The sequence below is a fragment of the Pongo abelii genome, chromosome 1, assembly GCF_028885655.2.
Source record: "Pongo abelii isolate AG06213 chromosome 1, NHGRI_mPonAbe1-v2.0_pri, whole genome shotgun sequence".
NCBI classification, from domain to species: domain Eukaryota; kingdom Metazoa; phylum Chordata; class Mammalia; order Primates; family Hominidae; genus Pongo; species Pongo abelii.
This window is the reverse complement of record NC_071985.2, coordinates 177,286,817-177,306,007: the sequence shown is the minus strand read 5'-3', so window position 1 is coordinate 177,306,007 and position 19,191 is coordinate 177,286,817. Positions and strand designations below refer to the sequence as shown.

The 19,191-nt window shown below is 36.5% G+C and overlaps 1 long non-coding RNA gene across 1 annotated transcript in view; it reads left to right on the top strand.

Moving 5' to 3' along the window:
- LOC112133146 (uncharacterized) overlaps window positions 1–19,191 on the top strand; it is an 86,565-nt gene that overhangs the window by 26,880 nt on the left and 40,494 nt on the right. The window lies entirely within an intron of this gene.

Genomic DNA, 19,191 nt, shown 5'->3' with positions numbered 1-19,191 from the left:
TTATTCAATCAATTCCTAACATTTTCAAGCCTTATTCCTTATCACCATTTTACCTCACATCCTCCCTTAGCCTCAGTAAATGAAATGCCATACCATGTTATGCCTCAATTTCTCTAAACATACTGTTGTCTTTGTTGCTAAACTCCAATCATCTTGCAATTGCTCACTCAAAGTTACTGTGTAAAATGCATTACTCTCTTATCTATATCAGTATGACACTTTTGCTCAATTATAGTAGTTTCCGTATCTATTTCAGTGGTATATTTACTTACCTGGCTAGACTGTGAGATATTAAGGGGCAAAAAACACATTGTATACGTATATTTTTGTATTACCAATGCTCAGCTTGGTAGCTGACATCTAGTAGATGCTTGAAATTACTTGTGGATCAAAGATATAAAAAAATGAATGAATGAAATTAAAATGATGGTCAAAATTTGTTGAGGTTTTGTTTTTTTCATTAATTCGAAGATAACTTTATTTTTTAAACATTGTACTTTTTATTATTACAACTTCAAAAATAGAGTCAATCAAAAAAATCACATAAATGCTTCTGTATTCATTATCTTATTTTCTGGATTCTAGAATATTCTTTCATTTTCATTTCATTATTGCATCAGCATTTTCTTATTCATGAAAAAATAAAAATATACAGTTGAAGTCCTGTTATCCCTCTTTATTTCTGAATTTTGTGTTATTATTCCCATGCTTTCATACAAATACTATATAAGGATATATTCATAAAAATGTATAGCCTTTTTTGTATGCTTTCAAATTTTACATAAATGGTATTGTACTGCACATATTTGGTCAATCGCTTTTATCCTTTAACATTGTTTTTAAAATTTGTCCTGTTAAAATATGTAACTTTAGGCAATGATTTTTAACTACAGAATATCATTTAATTAGAAGAATATGCCATAATTTATTTTCCTTTTCCTTTTTGATGGACATTTAGGTTGCTTCCTATTTTACTTTTTAAACAATGATGCAATAAACTTTCTTGTACATGATTTCTTGTTCATGTGTGCAAGTTGCTGAGTCAAAGAACATGTTCATCTTCAACTCGATATGACCAAGTAATTCTCTTAAATAAATAGACCAATTGACATTACAATTAGAAGTATGTGAACATTTGATTGCTCATATGTTCATTTATATTTAGACTTATTAAATTTGTAAAAACTCAACTAAATTTTTAAAAATCAATTTGTACTTGTATTGAAGTAAAATTTATAACAAAACGAACTTATTTCAGGGAAACAATTTGGTGAGTTTTGACAAATGTATACACTTCTATGAACAACACCATTACAATCCAAATTTGGAACAATTTTATCATCCCAACCCCTGCAAATTTTCTATGAACTTTTCACATCAATGCTCCCTCTCAGTCCTGGCTCCAGGAAACCATTCATTTGATTTCTGTCACTATATGTTAGTTTTGACTTTTCTAGAATTTCATTTGAATGAAATCATACAGCATGCACCCATGATGTCTAACTTCTTTCACTTAGCACAATATAGTTTCTTTTATTGAATTATTTTTGTCTGGTTTCTCCATAAGGGTAATATTAGCCCCATACAATGAACTGAGAAGTGTTTAATTCTTCTTTATTTTCTGAAAAATTTTATATTGGATCAGTATTATTTTTTTCCTTGAATATTTGATAGAGTTTATCAGAGAAGCCATTTGGGCATCAAGATTCTTTGTGGATAGATTATTAATTATAAATGTATATTATTTAATAGATTTCAAGATATCCAGATTTTCTATTCATTCTTAGTCCATTTCGGTAATTTGTGTTTTTCAAGGAATTTGGCCATTTCATCAAAGTTGTTTAATTTATTAGATTGTTTGTAATATTCCCTTTTTGTCCTTTTTCATGTCTGTAGGATCTATAGTGTTGTCCCCTTTTTCATGCCTAATATTGACTATTTGTGTCTTCCTTCTTTTTTTCTTGATCACTGTAGCTAGAGGCTTATCAATTTTATTGACCATTTAAAACAAACAGCTTTAGGTTTTATTATCTATTCTTTATTTTCCATTCTATTGATTTCTACTTTTTTTTTCTTTCTACTTACTCAGGATTTATTTGCTTTTTGTTTTAGCTTCATAAGATGGAAACTCAGATGATTAATTTTAGATTTTTTGTGATGTAGTATTTAAATTAAAAGTTTCACTCTAAGCACTGTTATGGGGACAATTCTCCCAAGATCTCTAACATCTCTGTATTTCTTGCAAATGGCATTGATGGCTTTTTTTTTTTTTTGAAACTGTCTTTTCAAGTATGTTTATCTAACAGTCTTACAAGATAAAGGAAGCATCTTCCTCCAAAGCAAAGGGTGGGTTTGTTTACAGCCTTAAAAGTTAGAGATAATGTCTGCTTCTGAAGCAAAAGACAGATGTGCTTGCTGACCATTATAAAAGAGGCAAGTTCTCTAGGCCAGGGCTTCTCTTTTGTACTTCACCCACTGTGTGTAAATGTGTCACTAAAGTCTTACTTGTGTCACATTACGAGGATTGGTAGTCAGGGGACTGGAACAAGAAAAATGTTGATATTCTGTTTACTACTGTTTCTGTCCTTGATCTCTTACCCAAGAATTATGAGGCTTCTGTCAGTATCTACAAACCATAGCTGACTCACTTACTAGCTTTCGTAACAGGGTTAAATCTTAGACCTGTCACGGGGCTTTAGCTGGATCTCATAAAACTGATGCTTTTTAAAAGTTTATATTCAGTTCAAAGTATTTCTTAATTTCACTTTTGATTTTTTTTTGTTCATGGGCTATTTTTAAATTGTATTATTTAATTTCCAAATATTTGGGGATTTATAAAGCCATCGTATGTTATTGGTGTCTAATTTAGTTCTTGAACCCAGAGAAAATATTCTGTATGATTTTAATCCTTTAAAATTCTTTTAAGAATTGTTAAACAGGCTGGCATATATTCTATCCTGGTGAATTTCTATGTACACCTGGAAAAAATGTATATGATGTTGTTGTTGAGTGCAGTATTCTATAAATGTAAATGATGACAAATTCATTGAAAATGTTTTTCAAAACGTCTATATCCTTACTAATTTTCTATTTATTGTTTTATCAATTGCGTCAAGAGAAGTTTTGAAGTTTTTGCTTATATATTTCAAAGTTTTAAAATAAGGCCCATACACATTTAGGAGTTATGAATTATTAACGAATTAACCGCTTTATTGTTATGAAATTTCTCTTTGGTAATATTTCTTGTTCTGAAGTCTTTATTACTAATAAAGGCACTGCAGCTTTCTTATGCTTAGTATTTTTATGGTATATCCTTTTCTGTCTTTTTACTTCCAATCTATCTCTGTGTTTGTGTTTTTTTCTTTTTAGAGACAGGGTCTTTCTCTGTTGCCCAGGCTGGACTGGCTTACTGCTGGATCACTTTACAGATTTTGGACTTTTAGCTTCCATAATTCAAATGAGCCAATGTCTTATAATAAATCACTTTACACACACACACACATACCCTATTGGTTCTATTCCTCCAGAGAACCCTAATACATATTTTATCTCCATCATTGGAATATTAGCCATCCAGCTTCATCTTATTTATTTTTGTGGTTTCTATAAGGTTTTCAAAATGAGTCTTCATCTCATCATTAGCCTAACTTTATATATTATACCACTTCACAATTAATGTAGGCTCCTTAAAACTGCATACTTCTCTTATGTTGCTCCTGTGCTTTTCCATCATTGTCATATACTTTATTTATATATACTTTATGAATTCCAAAATACGTTATTTGTTCTCTAAATTTTCATAAGAAAATATTTTCTATATAAAAATATATTTACCATCTCTGTTGCCTTTTCTTTATTTTTGCAGATCCAAGTTTCCATCTGGTATTATTTTCCAGGTACCTGAACAACTTTCTTTAACATTTCTTGTCTTTGAAGTATGCTGGAAACACATTCTTTCAGCTTTTGTTTACCTGAAAAAAATATTTTACCTTCACTTTTGATAGACATTTCTACTGGTTACACAATTCTGTGTTGATAGATCTTTTTCTTTCAGTCCTACCGTGGAATACTATGCAGCCATAAAAAAGGATGAGTTCATGTCCTTTGCAGGGACATGGATGAAGCTGGAAACCATAATTCTCAGCAAACTAACACAAGAACAGAAAACCAAACACCACATGTTCTCACTCATAAGTGAGAGTTGAGCAATGAGCACACATGGACATAGGGAGGGGAACATCACACAGTGGGGCCTGTTGGAGGCTGGGGGGCTAGGGGAGAGATAGCATTAGGAGGAGTACCTAATATGAATCACGGGTTGGTGGGTGCAGCAAACCACCATGACACGTGTATACCTATGTAACAAAACTGCACATTCTGCACAGGTACCCAGAACTTAAAGTATAATAAAGAATTATTATTATTATTCTTTAATTATACTATTTTATTGTGTTCTAGTTTGCATAGCTTCTTACAGTAAGTCACTCATTTTTAGCAATTTGATGATAGTATGCCTTTGTGTATGTGTACATGCACATTTATTCTTATCCTTTTGAAATTCTTTAATTTTCTTGAGTTTCTAGTTTTCATCCAATTTTCAAAAATTGTGGTAATTATTTTTTAAATTTCGTTTTCTGTCTTGAGGTCCTTTCATTCATTTTGAGTTCCCAATTGCAAGTTATTTGGACCACTTGATATTTCTCCACACGTCACCGAGGCTGTGTTTATTTTTTGAATCTTTAATCTTTCTCTCTGTGCTTTAGTCTTGATAGTTCTTACGTCTTCAAATTCACTGCTTTTTAAAAATCTGTTATGTTCAGTCTGCTATAAAGTCCATCCAATCAGATTTTAATTTTAGGTATGGCATTTTTATCCCCAGAAGGTCCACTTGGATTTTTATTTTATATCTCCAATTTTTCTCTTTGTTGTGTTTATGTTTTTCCTTAAAACCTCTGCTACATGCACATACACACAGACATGTGTATACACACATACACACACTTATGTATAACTCTTTTTCTTTTTTTGAGACAAAGTCTCACTCTGTTGTCCAGGCTGGAGTGTGGCGGCACAATCATGGCTCACTGCAACCTCTGTCTCCTGGATTCAAGTGACCCTCCCACCTTAGCCTCCCAAGTAGCTTGGACTACAGGCATGTGCCACCAAACCTGGTGAATTTTTGTGTTTTTTGTAGAGACAGGTATAATAATTTCTTTAAATTCGTTGTCAGCTAATTCTAGCATATCTATCATTTCTGAGTATGTTTCTATTGGATTTTTCCCTCTACTCATTATGGGTTGTATTTTCCTGCATTTGGTTCTCTGTATTAATTTTTTTTTTTAATTTTTTTGCGACAGGATTTCGCCATGTTGCCCAGAGTAGAGTGCAGTGGCGTGATCATAGCTCACTGCAATCTTGAATTCCTGTGCTGAAGTCTACCAATTTTTGATTGGCTGATGGTTGTTATGATTATCACATTGTTGAGTGTGGGTTTGTTTTTTTCCTTTAAAGAACTTTCAGGCTGGGTGCAGTGGCTCATGCCTGTAATCCCAGCACTTTGGGAGGCCAAGGTGGGTGCATCACCTGAGGTCAGGAGTTTGAGATCAGCCCGGCCAACAAGGTGAAAACCTGCCTCTACTAAAAAAATACAAAAATTAGCCAGGCCTGGTGGTGGGTGCCTGTAATACCGGCTACTTGGGAGGCTGCGGCAGGAGAAACACGAGAATCACTTTTACCTGGAAGGTGCAGGCTGCAGTGAGCCGAGATCATGTGCTGTTGCACTTCAGCCTGGGTGACAAAAGTGAAACTCCATCTAAAAAAAAAAAGAAGAATTTTCTGATTTATTCTGCAATAAAGGTCACTTTCAGATTAGCATTATTATTTGAGGTTTTAGTTTTTAAAGTTTCAAGGTATTCTTTTACCCTGGGTATAATTTAGTCCTTAGACTAAGGCATAACTCTTTCTGGGTCTCAAGCAAATGATCCAGGTATGACATTATGTCTTTTCATTCTGTTTGGTGCTTGGAATCCCCCAGCTCTATATGAGCTTTGAGAATTTCTCAGCTTGCACATTCCCAATTGTCCTTTGCCTTTTTTTTTTTTTTTTTTTTTTTTTTGACGGAGTCTCACTCTGTCACCAGGCTGGAGCGCAGTGGTGCAGTCTTGGCTCACTGCAACATCCGCCTTCTGGGTTCAAGTGATTCTCCTGCCTCAGCCTCCCAAGTATCTGGGACTACAGGTGCGTGCCACCACACCCAGCTGATTTTTGTATTTTTTTTTAGCAGAGATGGGGTTTCACCATGTTGGTCAGGATGGTCTCAATCTCTTGACCTCATGATCTGCCCACCTTGGCCTCCCAAAGTGCTGGGATTACAGGTGTGAGGCACCACGCCTGGCCCCTTTGCCCTTATTCATATAATTTCACTGTACACATCAGTAAATTTATATGGAGCAATACAATAAAAGGCACCTCTGTGTAATTTTCTGGAGCTTTTCCTCTACATAGCTCTCATCCCTCTGGAACTCTTCTTTGCCTTTAAGATCTCTCTACTAAAACAGTTGGTTTGCAGTTGCTAAACATAAAACATTTTAAATAATTTCATTTACTATCTTTCTAGTTTTTCATAGTGATAAAGTCTGTTCTTAGCTACTCTATCATAACCAGAAACAGATATTCAGAAATGACAAGCTTTTTAATATTTGATAATCTGGATATAAAATACTATCTAAATGTGGCTTTAATTTGCATAACTCTGATTATTAATACAATTAAACATCTTTTTCTAAGTTTCTTGGCCATTTTTGCTTCTACTTATATCTTTGGACAATTTTTAAGATTGAGTTTCTTTTTCATGTCAATTTATATGGATATTTTGAATATTCTTGTACTAATTTTTTGCTAATTTTATTATTGCATATATCTACTCCAAACATCTTGTTACTCTTCTCACTTTACATTGTATTTTGTTTAGTAATTTTTTTAAATTTTAAATATGGATAACTATGTCAATTTTCATGGTTCATAGGTTTTTTTTGTATTATTTAATAATTCTTTGCTATTGTTTCTTCAAAAGTTTTAGAGTTTTACTTTTCATATTTATGACTTTAATTCACTTCCAATAAATTTTTGCATATGGTGTGATGTAGGGAACTTATTATTTTCTCTGAAAGTATGTACAATTGCATTTATACTATTTATTGGGATAATCATTTTTTACTTTATTGATCTACAATGCTGCAGTTGTCATATATGACGTTTCTATATGCATGATTCTGTTTCTGAACTCTGTATTATTTTCATTGGTCTGTCTATGAGCTTGTGCTAATACCGCATGGTTTTAATTACTAGGGCTTAATAATAAAGCTTAATATTGGGTAGAGCAAGTACCAGCACTTTGTTATGTTTTCTCAACTTTTTCTTAGTTATTTTTGGCCCTTTCAACTTAGTAAAGAAATTCCATTAAGATTTGGTTTTGAGTGACTTGAATTTATAAACTAACTATGGAGAACTGACATACTTTAGTATATTGGGTCTATTCAACCATAGGCTTAATATACATGTTCATTCATTCAAGTTTTCTTTATACCCTTTAATAATTCCTTATAATTTTCTTAATATGAACATAAATATATTTTCATTATAGTTATTCCTATATAATATAAAGTTCTTAATCACTATTTGAATGCAATCTTTCTTTTTCTATTATATTTTCTAATTTTTGCATTTGTGTAAAAGTGTGTTTGATTTATGCATATCTTGTATCTATCAGCTTTGTTGAATTAATTAATTAGATCTAACATAGTGTCTATGAATCTCTTGGGACTGTTTACAAGACAATTATATTGTCTACAAATAAGGATAGTTATCTTTATTCCTTTATAATTTGTATTTTCTTTTCTTTCTTCACATTGTATTATTTAGGGCTCTTAATACAATATTGACTAAAAGCAGAAATGGTTCTATTGTTTCACCATAAGTATTGTGTTTGGTAGGTTTTGACAGATATTTTCAACAGGTTAAGAGATTTTCTTCCTAATCAGAGTTGATTATGAGATTTTTTTCATTTTCGCCTTGAATGGATGCTGAACATTTTAAATGTTTATTCTACATCCATTGGGATAGTTGTTTATTGTTTCTCTTATTAATGTAGTATACTATATAATAGATTTTACTGTGGTGAACCTCCTTGCTTCCTAAGTAAACGTTATTTGCTTATGGTGTCTTGTTTTTAATTTGGCTGAAATCTTCATGTTAATATTTTATTTAGCATGTTTACATCTGATCCTGTTTTTGCTTTATATAGGGGTCATTTTTGTTGCAGTCTAACTTTAATGGCTATTGGTTTATTTTAGATTTCTATTTTATATTGAGTCAATTTACATAATTTATATTTTTCCTGAAATGCATCTATTTTAACTAAGTTTGCAAATGTACTAACATAATGTTATTCTTTGTAATTATTTCATTCTTTATGATAAATTATGTTTGTCAGAGGTATTTGGGTATTTGTATGGTGGTTTGAGGGTTTATATATTTGTTCATAAAAGTGGTATTAGACTGAATTCAGCTCCACCCTTTCTCTACAACACAGCTAGCTGCCAAACCCAGTGACATGTTCACGCAACTTCATTAAATCTTCCATTCCATGGATACATGGCCTGATGCTCTAGTAGTCTGGTATATGTATTATTGTCTCCTATTAATAGTTAAAGAATTTGTAGTTCAGGGACTTTTAAAAAGCTGCCCAAGTTTCAATGCTATTTAGCATGCAGTGAGGTTTCTAAAATCCAAAATTCTGGGCTCTTTCCATCACTGTAGCCTTTCTCAGTGTGTGGTCTGATGACCACCTACAGTGGAATCACTGAGGACACTTGATAACAATTGTCATTCCTGAGCCCCACCCCCAATATACTAAATCAGGATCTCTGGGAGTTGGGCTTAATAATCTGCACTGTAAACATATAGATGATTCTTCTCATTAAATTTTGAGAACCTCTGCACTTATAGTGGCTTTCTTATTAAGTCACTTGACAAAGTAGAATACTTAACAACTCATTTGCTTTTGATTTTCTGTCCCTGATGGCTGGCATTCCTGGCTCAGGAAATTATAACAAAGTTCTCATGCATTTATCCCATTTTAATAGGGGCTGTTAGGCCCAAATGGACACACGGCCCAGAAAAGGAGTTGTACAAACTCAGGGTCATGGAAATATCAGCACAGGAAATGAAGTAAGAAAACGGATGTAAGAAAGGGACTGTTGCAGAGCTCCATATTACAATAAGAAATATTATACCAAAGTTCTAATAAAGAAGTCTTATTAACGTCTTTCTAGGTCCTTTATTAGCTAAGAGATTTTTGTTTCTTTTATTTGTGGTTTGGTTTTTACCTCTCCTTTGCATTTGTTTTCTTCCTGGATTCTTGGAAGTTCCTGTATGCTGATCTTTCTGGAAAAGGATAAAAGAACAATCTCTCTTCTTCATTCTTTACCTTTAATTGCAATAGACTTCCCCCGTGCTCCTTCATTCAGTCACTGATTCAATTTTCATTCATACATTTCTTTAGTAATTACATACTGAGTCTCAGACATTGTACTAGATGCTGCAAGCCCTGTCCCTGAAGATGGTGTAATTTACCAGGGGGAAATAATAAATAATTACAACCAAAAGTTGAAAATGCTTAAAAAAGTGTCTCTGGGCCAGGCGTGGTGGCTCACACCTGTAATCCCAGCACTTTGGGAGGCCAAGGCAGGTGGATGACAAGGTCAGGAGATCGAGATCATCTGTCTCTACTAAAAATACAAAAAATTAGCCAGGCGTGGTGGTGGGAGCCTGTAGTCCCAGCTACTCGGGAGACTGAGGCAGGAGAATGGCGTGAACCTGGGTGGCAGAGCTTGCAGTGAGCTGAGATCGGGCCACTACACTCCAGTCTGGGCAACAGAGTGAGACTCTGTCTCAAAAAATAAATAAATAAATAAATAAATTAATTAATTAAATAAAATAAAGTGTCTCTGGTTGGCCGAATTGGGGGCATTTTAAAAAGGACTGAAGAAAAGAAGGTGAGTGGTTGAGGGCACTAGGCTACCTGGACAAGATTCCTGTCCACCACTTATTAGCTGTGTCTTAATGTATCTCTCTGTCTTAATTTCCTCATCTGTAAAAAGAGGAAATTATTGAAAAACAATAATATTGAAAAAATAATAATGTGTTGTTAAAAGAAGAACTTTAGACAAATTAAATTTAACAGAGTTTAATTGAGCAAGGAAAAAAAAAGATTCACGAATCAGGCAGCTTCCAGAACCATTGCAGATTCAGAGAGACTCTAAGGATGCCTCATGGTCACAGCAAATCTATAAACAAAAAAAGGAAAGTGACATACAGAAAATGGAATTGAGATACAGAAACAGCTGGATTGGTTACAGCTTGGCATTTGCTTCATTTGAAAGCAGTTTGAACAGTCAGCTAGCTGCCTATGAGTGGTTGAAGTATGACTGCTGGGATTGGCTGAGACTCAGCTACGGTTATAGAAGCATGCTCCTAAGTTAGGTTGTCAGTCTTGTCTACTTATTAAGTTAGATTATGGTTCGTCCATAAGGACTCAAGTGTGGAAGTACAGAGGCTTTCCAGGTCATATTTAGTTCAATTTAACAGTGTCTACCTGATAGGGTTGCTTGTTGTGAGATTAAATGATTCAATATATATAAAGCGCTTAGCATAGTTCAAGGTATGTAGCTATATATACATGCTAGTTGTTAATGTTGTTATTATTATGAAAGGGCTCAAGGGGGAACTATTATATTTCTTACTTAAAGAACCATGTGAACAATAGCCTGTGGCATGTGAAGGAGTATGGTATCCAAGCAGGGACAGAAAATTCTGTGTGATTGGAGTGTCTGTACAAGTGTACGTTGTATGAACCTAAGTGTTGTGTGTGCATGAGAATTCATGAGTGTGGCCTAATGGTGGAGACCAGGGGCTTGCACCTAGGAACCATGATGTTGGAAAGCTTGGTTGGGGCCATAAATGACATCTGGAGAGGTAGTATCTCACAGTGGATCCACAGCATCGAGTCTAGAACCAGAGGGCCTAGATGTGAATCTCAACTCTTCCCATTACTAGCTGAGTAGTTTCGGGAAGTTGCTCAGTCCTCTGGGCCTCATTTTCCTCATCTGTAAAATGCAGATACTCTTAGAGCAGGGGACCCCCACCCCCAGGCTGTGGACAGGTACTGGTCTGTGGCCTGTTAGGAACTGAGCTACACAGCAGGAGGTGAGTGGTAGGCGAGTAAGCATTACCGCCTGAGCTCTGCCTCCTGTCAGATTAGTGGTAGCATTAGATGCTCATAGGACTGTGAACCCCACTGCAAACTGCACATGTGAGGGCTCTAGGTTGCATGCTCCTTATGATAGCTGAACTAGTAATGCCTGATGATCTGCGGTGGAACAGTTTGGTCTCAAAACCATCTTTCCACTCTGTCCATGGAAAAATTGTCTTCCATGAAACTGGTCCCTGGTGCCAAAAAGGTTGGGGACTGCTGTCTTAGAGCATCTCCTTCAGCAGGCAGTGAGGAGGACATGAAGTAATATTTGTAAGGTGTTAAGAATTTTGCCTCACGTGTAATAGGCTTGATTTATGTTAGTCATTATTATTAAAAGAATTTGTACCTTATGATATTGATACATACAAAATCTATAGCCATACTGAAGCTGGTGACAATATGATCAGATTTTTAAATTAGGAATTATGAAACCATAAATAAATAAAACAAATAAACATAATAAACATTTTTCTAAACATTTTAGGAAAATGGCTATTTTCCTAAATATGAGGAAAAAAATGGCTTTAAAGACTGGGTCCTCATAGAAGTAAGAAGGAATGGGCACCCATCATCTTAATAGAGTTTACTCAGTCTAAGATTTGAGTTCTCCAGTGTAGTCCATTGAGGCTGCTTAAATAGAGGTGCAGAACCCAGAGCAGGGAGGGGAAGCCCCATGTTAGTCTGTTGGCTCCTGCACATTTGGTGTCGGTTCATTCTGGGAAGTACGCTGGGAGAGGCAGAAATTACCTGGCTTTGTTCAGAGGAGGGCTCCCGGGATCGTGAGAAGGTTGGAAGCCATTGCACAGGAAAATCAGTGAATGGAACTAAGGATGTTTAACAAAGGAAAGGCTGGGGCCAGTAATATGATGATCACCCCCACCCTAAGTGTAGGAAGGGCTGTGAAGTAAAAAAGGGAGGAGATGAGTTCTACACAGTTTCAGGGGAAAGAAAATGAACCAACAGATGAAAACTACAGAGATAGGGATTTCAACTCAGTTTTAAAAGGCAACATTATAGCGAGTTTTCTCCAGCACTTTCAGTATCTTGAAGCTGTCCTCAACATTTTACTTATTTGTTCACCATCATATGCTAATGCCTAGAAGAGTGTCTGGCTCAAAGCAGTGGCTGAGTAGCTGTATTAGTCAAGGTTATCCAGAGAAACAGAACCAATCATTTATTTATATACATATGTATGTGTACATATATATGTGTGTGTGTGCATGTGTGCATATATGTGTATATATAATAATATAAACATCATATATAAGTATATATGACATAATATATATCATATATGTATGTTCTATATGTCATTTTTTATACATATATATTTACAGAGAGAGAGAGAGAGACATACACACAGACAGACAGAGAGAAAGAGAGAGTGGGGGAAGACTGTAGGGAACAGTTTCATACAATTGTGAGGGCTGACAAGTCCAAATTCTTCAGGGCAGGTTGGCAGGCTGGAGCCCAGGGAAAAGTTAATATTGCAGTCTAGAGTCTAAAGATAGTCTAAAGGCAGAATTCCTTATTCTTCAGGAAACTTCAGTCTTTTCTCTTCAAACCTTTAATTGATTGGATGAGGCCTATTCATATTATTTTGGTAATCTGCTTTACGCAAAGTCTACTAATTTAAACATTAATCACATTAAAAAAAAAAAAAAACCATTTACAGCACCATCTAGATGATGTTTAACCAAACATCTGGTACCACAGCTTCTCAAGTTGACACATAAAATCAACCCTCATGGTAACTATAAATGCTTTAGGAATAAATGATTAGAGAGTTACCCAATACTGGAGATATTCATGTTAAGATGAGCTGAGATTTTTTTTTACAATATAGTTTCAACCTTTATTTTAGATTCAGGGGGTACATGTGCAGGTTTTCTACCTGGATATATTGCATGATACTGAGGTTTGAGGTATGATCGATCTGGTCACCCAGATCAAGTACTGCGCATAGTACTCAATAGTGATGGGCTGAGATATTTTAAATGCCATTCAAGTATCTGACTGAATTAGATGAATTTTAAGATTTCTCTATTTTTTTGTACTTCACGAGTCTAGGAGTGGCATATATCACTAGAGAATTTTTAGAAGAGCTGAAAATAATCCTCTATAAATAAATACAAGTATACTTATTATTTATTATTGCACATAAAATCCATCATAATTTGAATATGTTTGCTTTGGCTGAATGATTTTTTAATTTTCTATTGAGTGCATGCATATATATGTGCTATTGTAGACAAAATAGGCAATAACTTCTGCCTTTTATATTATAGTAGGAGGGTGGGGAGAAACACAATAAAGAATAACGAGGTAAATTATAGAGAATAGCAGATGATGATGAAGTACTATGGAGAAAAGTAAAGCAGGCAAGGAAATGGGAAACGCTGGGGTGAAGGTGAGGAAGGAGAGTGATATGTTTATAGCCAGATCTGGGAAGGCTACACTAAGGATGTAAAATTTGAATACAAAGTAAAAAGAAGTACTGTAGCCAGGGTACATTTTGTGCATGTTTGGTAGCAGAAGAAACATTTCTGGCAGAGGAAATGGAAAGGGCAAAGGCCCTAAGGTAAGTTTACTATGCTTGATCAAGAATAACATGGAGTAAGCCAGACACAGAAAGACGAACTTTGCCTGTTCTGACTCATTTGTGTGAGCTGAAAATTACAAACATTGAACTCAGGGAGATAGAGTGTAGAATGATGGCTGCCAGAGGCTGGGAAGGGTAGTGGCAGGGGAGGGGGAGGAATAGAGTCAGATAAAATGAATAAGATCTAGTATTTGATAGCACAACAAGATGACTACAGCCAATAATAATTCATTGTACATTTAAAAATAGCTAAGAGTATAATTAGAAGATTTGTAACACAAATGATAAATGCTTGAGGTGATGGATACCCCATTTACCCTGATGTGTTTATTATGTATTATATGCCTGTCTCAGAATATCTCATGTACTCCATAAATATGTATGCCTACTATGTAACCATAAAAATTAAAAATTAAAAAAAAAGAATAACATGGAGGCCAGTGTGGCTGAAGAGAGGACAGTAATAGATGTCAAAGCCAGAGGAATCACAGGGGCTGGAGAGGTGGGCCTTATGGTGCCCTATGAGAATAAGGAGGCTTTTGATTTGCACTCAAGGAGAAATGGAAACCACTGGAGGGTCTTAGGCAGAGGGGGAGATGATCTGACTTTGATTTTTAAAGGACCGCTCTGTAAGTAATGTGGGTAATATAGCTGGAAGCTATATATATTCTGGGCCTATCCAAGCAGCTACATAAGTTCTCAACTCCTAGTTTCTTACCAGGACCATCCTTCCATTTCATATGATGTTTTTCTGTTTGTTTTGTTTTGCATTAAACAAGCTTCTTGAAGTATAATTGACATAAAATAAGATGCATATATTTAAAATGTACAAATGGATAAGTTTTGACATGTGTATACACTCTTGAAACCCTCACTACATTTAAGATAGTGACATATCCACTACTCCCCATGGTTTTCTCATATGGTGTGTTTTTTATTTTACTAATTGCATCACCCAGTTGCTGTTTTAAAAGTAGGGTGGAGTGGGTGGTGTGTGGAATAAAGGCAGTGGCCACGTATGTGTTCTCTATTACTGGCAAAAACCTGGTCACCATTCCGCATTACTGTTATGGTGGGTTTCCTTCCTCTTTTGCTTACTGAAGAAACACCTAAAAGAGTATTTATAGGGCCAGTTTCAACTATCCCAAACATTTCATTGCATTTTGAAAGGTGTGGCCTACAGTTCTGAGCAGAAAGGGAGAGCAACCCATGTTTCATGTGGCAAATATTGCTTGCCAAGATTGTGTGATGGGCATACATCTAGCCTTTTGCAGCTATTTTGGTCCTTTTATAAGGAAAGTTAAACCTATTTGGTCTGGAATTGCCTACATTACTGACAGACAAATATAAGCCAATTAAATTGCATAAAAAAATGTGGCAGAAGGAGGAATTTTTTTTCCCCCTGCAGAATAAAGACATTCTAACTTCTGCATCATTATACTTGGCAGTAATTTCCCCCTTGAAGTTAATTAAGAAATGTGGGTGGGTTATTTTTAACTTCCTTAATTTTACCTTTGATTATCCTCTTACTTCACCCCCTCCCATTTCTGAGGAGCAATAAATTTTCTTACTAGGTGAGGGGAAATTCTTAAATAATTTAATAACACACCTTGCCAATATTATCCATAGTATCTTGGAATTTCCTTCCATCCAATGTGCTACCTCTCCAGGTTCATTCTCACTTCCAGCCAGATGATGTCTTCTTTATTATCTGCACCAACTCCTCAAGTATCTTATGGCTTTTATTATTACCCAGATAGCTAAACAAGATTCATTTTCTCAAGTCCAGATCCATCCACCTATCCATATATTCATTTGTAAATTTTTTGTTCAATTATTTTTTAGTGAATCTTTACTGTATTAGTAAGTATACCGTATCAGGGAAGAGAGAATGTTAGCAATATGAATACTTTTCAAATCTATGCAGTATATATTTGTCTGTTAAGGTATTCTTTGTATAACAAGTTTGTACTTGGAGGAACATAATAGGAAGACAGTCTTGACATAGACCAAGCAACCTTTTCTTCTCATGACTTAAAAATAATGTGATATGTTGATTTCTGCTTGTTTCATTCCTTAATTGGGAACTCACAAATCGGAGAAGAAGGTAGCGGGAATGGGTGATAAAGTGAGAGTGGTTAATGGGGACACACAGTTAGATAGACTGAATAAGACCTAGTATTCAGTAGCACAGTAGGGCAATTCTAGTTAAAAATAAAATATTATATATTTTTAAATAACTAAAACAGTAAAATTAGAGTGTTCCTAATACAAAAAAGGATAAATTCTTGAGATGATGGATACCCCAATTACCCTAATTTGATCATTATACATTGTATACCTGTATCAAAACATCATATGTACCTCATAAATATATAACTATTATATAACGATTGCACCCTCACAGTAATTAAAATTTTTTTAAATTTAAAAATACTTACAAAAAAGAAATGAGGGAAGAAGAAAGCCATATTAAACATTAACTAAAATGTGATTTATAAAATGGGCATAATAGTAATGCTACTGATGGCAGCAGCAGCCTATATAAAGAGGCTGCGGCCATGATACTGGCTTCAGTGGGGGAGGCATGGCCAGGGCTGCATGCTGCATGGAGCCAGTGGGAGTCGGGAACAGGTGGAAGCACCACTCACTTCTGAATTGGAAGGGAGGGAGACTTGTGCTCCCTAGGTGCAGCTGCAGACGCCCAGCCATGGCTGCAGACCCGGACATCCCTGTACTCTTGGGGGCCAGAAGCAGACAGGAGCCCCATGCACCCGGGTGCAGGCTAAGGAGTACCTGCTCTCCCACAGGCTCAGGAGTGCCTGCTCCTGTTCTCTGGCCACTCCCCGCTCCCAGTACCCACTCTGATCTTGGAGTGAAGTTGAGGCTGAGCCTGAGTGCTGTCGCAACACAACTGAATGTGTACAAGCTCAGGGCAGCACTGACATGTCAGGTCCCTGCCGCCTAGGCCCCCTCCAGACTTTGGGTGCCAATGAGCATGGGAGGGAAGCAGGGGGGAGGGCACCTGAGGATAGCTTGGCACTGGCCTCCAGGTGCCCCTGGGCACAAATAGCCTGAGCACTATAAACAGTGGTAGAAGGCAGACAGGCTCCTGGGTGGAAAAGTGTGGGTTCCCAGTGAAGCCCCACCTTCGAGCCCAGGAAAGCCTGAAGCCTAGAGGCAGGGTTGCCAGTCCTGCAGACAGGAGGGAGAACTTATGGTGCTTTTTCCCCAGCCCACCCATGGCCACCCATGGACCAATCAGCGCACACTTCCTCCCTTCTGAAGCCATAGAAACTCTGGAGTCAGCCAGACTTGAGCAGACACTGGGGATGGCCAGCTGCAGAGAAGAGCTACCCACTCCAGGGTCTCCTCTTAGCTGAGAGCTGGGCAGACATTGGAAGGACAAGCTGCAGTCAGGACACCCTGCCTGTGGAGAGGAGCCATCCACTGCAGGTCTCTTCTGAGCTATTCTGTCATACTATAAAGCTCCTCTTCACCTTGCTCACTCTCCACTTCTTCATGTACCTCATTCTTCCTGGGTGCAGGACAAGAACCTGGGACCCACCGAATGTCAGTGCTAAAAGAGATGTAACACAAATAGGGCTTGAAATATGCCCCTTGCTCACCACGTTGTGGGTGGCAAGAAGGAGAGAAGAGAGAATGAGACAAGAACTGTGGCCCTTTGGAAAGCCCAAACCTAGGAGCTCCCTGAGCCAGGGCTGTGATGCCCTCTCTAGGGCTCTGTGGTTCCTGGAGTCACCAAGCTTCCAGGCACCACCATGTTCCCTGATGCTAGCCATGGAAGCTACTATTTGCAGTATGTCTGGTCCAGCCACAGCCTCAAAGGGAGCCAGTGGCTGTACCAGTGCCTGGAGTTGCCTGGCCCACTGCAGCGAGTATGCCTGGCTGTGTGTGATGGCTGGACCCCATGCTCTTTCACTCACACACTCCTCACTGCTCCACTTGCCCTAGGCAGGCATGGGATCCAGGCCGGTAGCACAAGCTGAGCACAGCCTTCCATGCAGTGTGGGCCCAGTGGGCCCCAGCAAAACTCGGGTGAAGGCACCACTGGCCACAGAGGTTTCTGGCTGGTGAAGTGACATCCGAAGATTCCGTAACCCTACTTTGCAGAATGTTGATTTAAATGAATTAATACATGAAAAATGCCGAGGAGCCCTAGCTTAATAGACACTAATTATTAGAATTGTTATTGTACCACATTTTCCTTCTAGTTTAACTATTTTGTTGTAGGTAGAGAATCCTTGTCAGAATTTATGAACTCCAGTCATTTCACTGCTTACAAATGATTTAGAGTGAGATGTAAATCCCAGAGTAACCCATGTCCTTCCCTCTCACCAGCTGACCATATTTCAATCCTAGGAGCGGGGACCACTTTACTATAATTTATCTAAACAATGTAACAAATTTTATGACTGGAACCCTGGTGCCCATTACAGCCAACAGATTTTTTTTCCTAGTTCTGTGCTATGTTTTATATTCACATTAAAGTATAAATATTTTCTGTCCATACATTGTGTTTAGACCATCAAATAAAATTTTCTTCCCAAAATCATCACTTCATTGAGCTACATACACTTTTCCCTTGATTTTGTTGATACTGTTGAAGGTAATTTGCACATTATTTCATTCTGTGTTGTAAGGAATAATGAAGTAACTGAGACCTTCTGAGAATCAATGGTAAATTTATTTGGCTTTGCCTGTCTTACTGAAGGCCAGAATTGTTGTGATATGTCTGTCAATTTTCATCTAGATGCCTGAGAGCAAGTGTGGGCTTGAGAGCTTATTTGTATTGACTAGTATTTCACCACACTAGATTTTATGTACTATACTGTGCTTTGTCCCCTTAGCAACAATAATGCTTTGTTTTTCATAAGCAAATATCCAGTATTGCTTAAAGGCTTATCTGTTTTGATAGTATATTCTCAATATGTGAACTGATTGAAAATCTATCATTGAGCATATCCAGTTATATATATTTTTTGAATGACTGCTATGTCCATAAAATGTGCTACAAAGAGACATAAAACATAGTCCTGAACTTGAGTGTCATAAAAATCTAGTGAGAAATAGAAAAAAATAGAAATATGTTCAAGATATACATTTAGCACAGAGTAGGAATGTATTTAGTTGTTGAGAGATATCAGGCAAGGCTTCACAGATAATTCTGATATAACAGTTTTGAAGAATGAAGTTTATCAAACAGGGTAAAAAAATATCATATATGTCTTAGTTCATTTTCTGCTGCTATAAC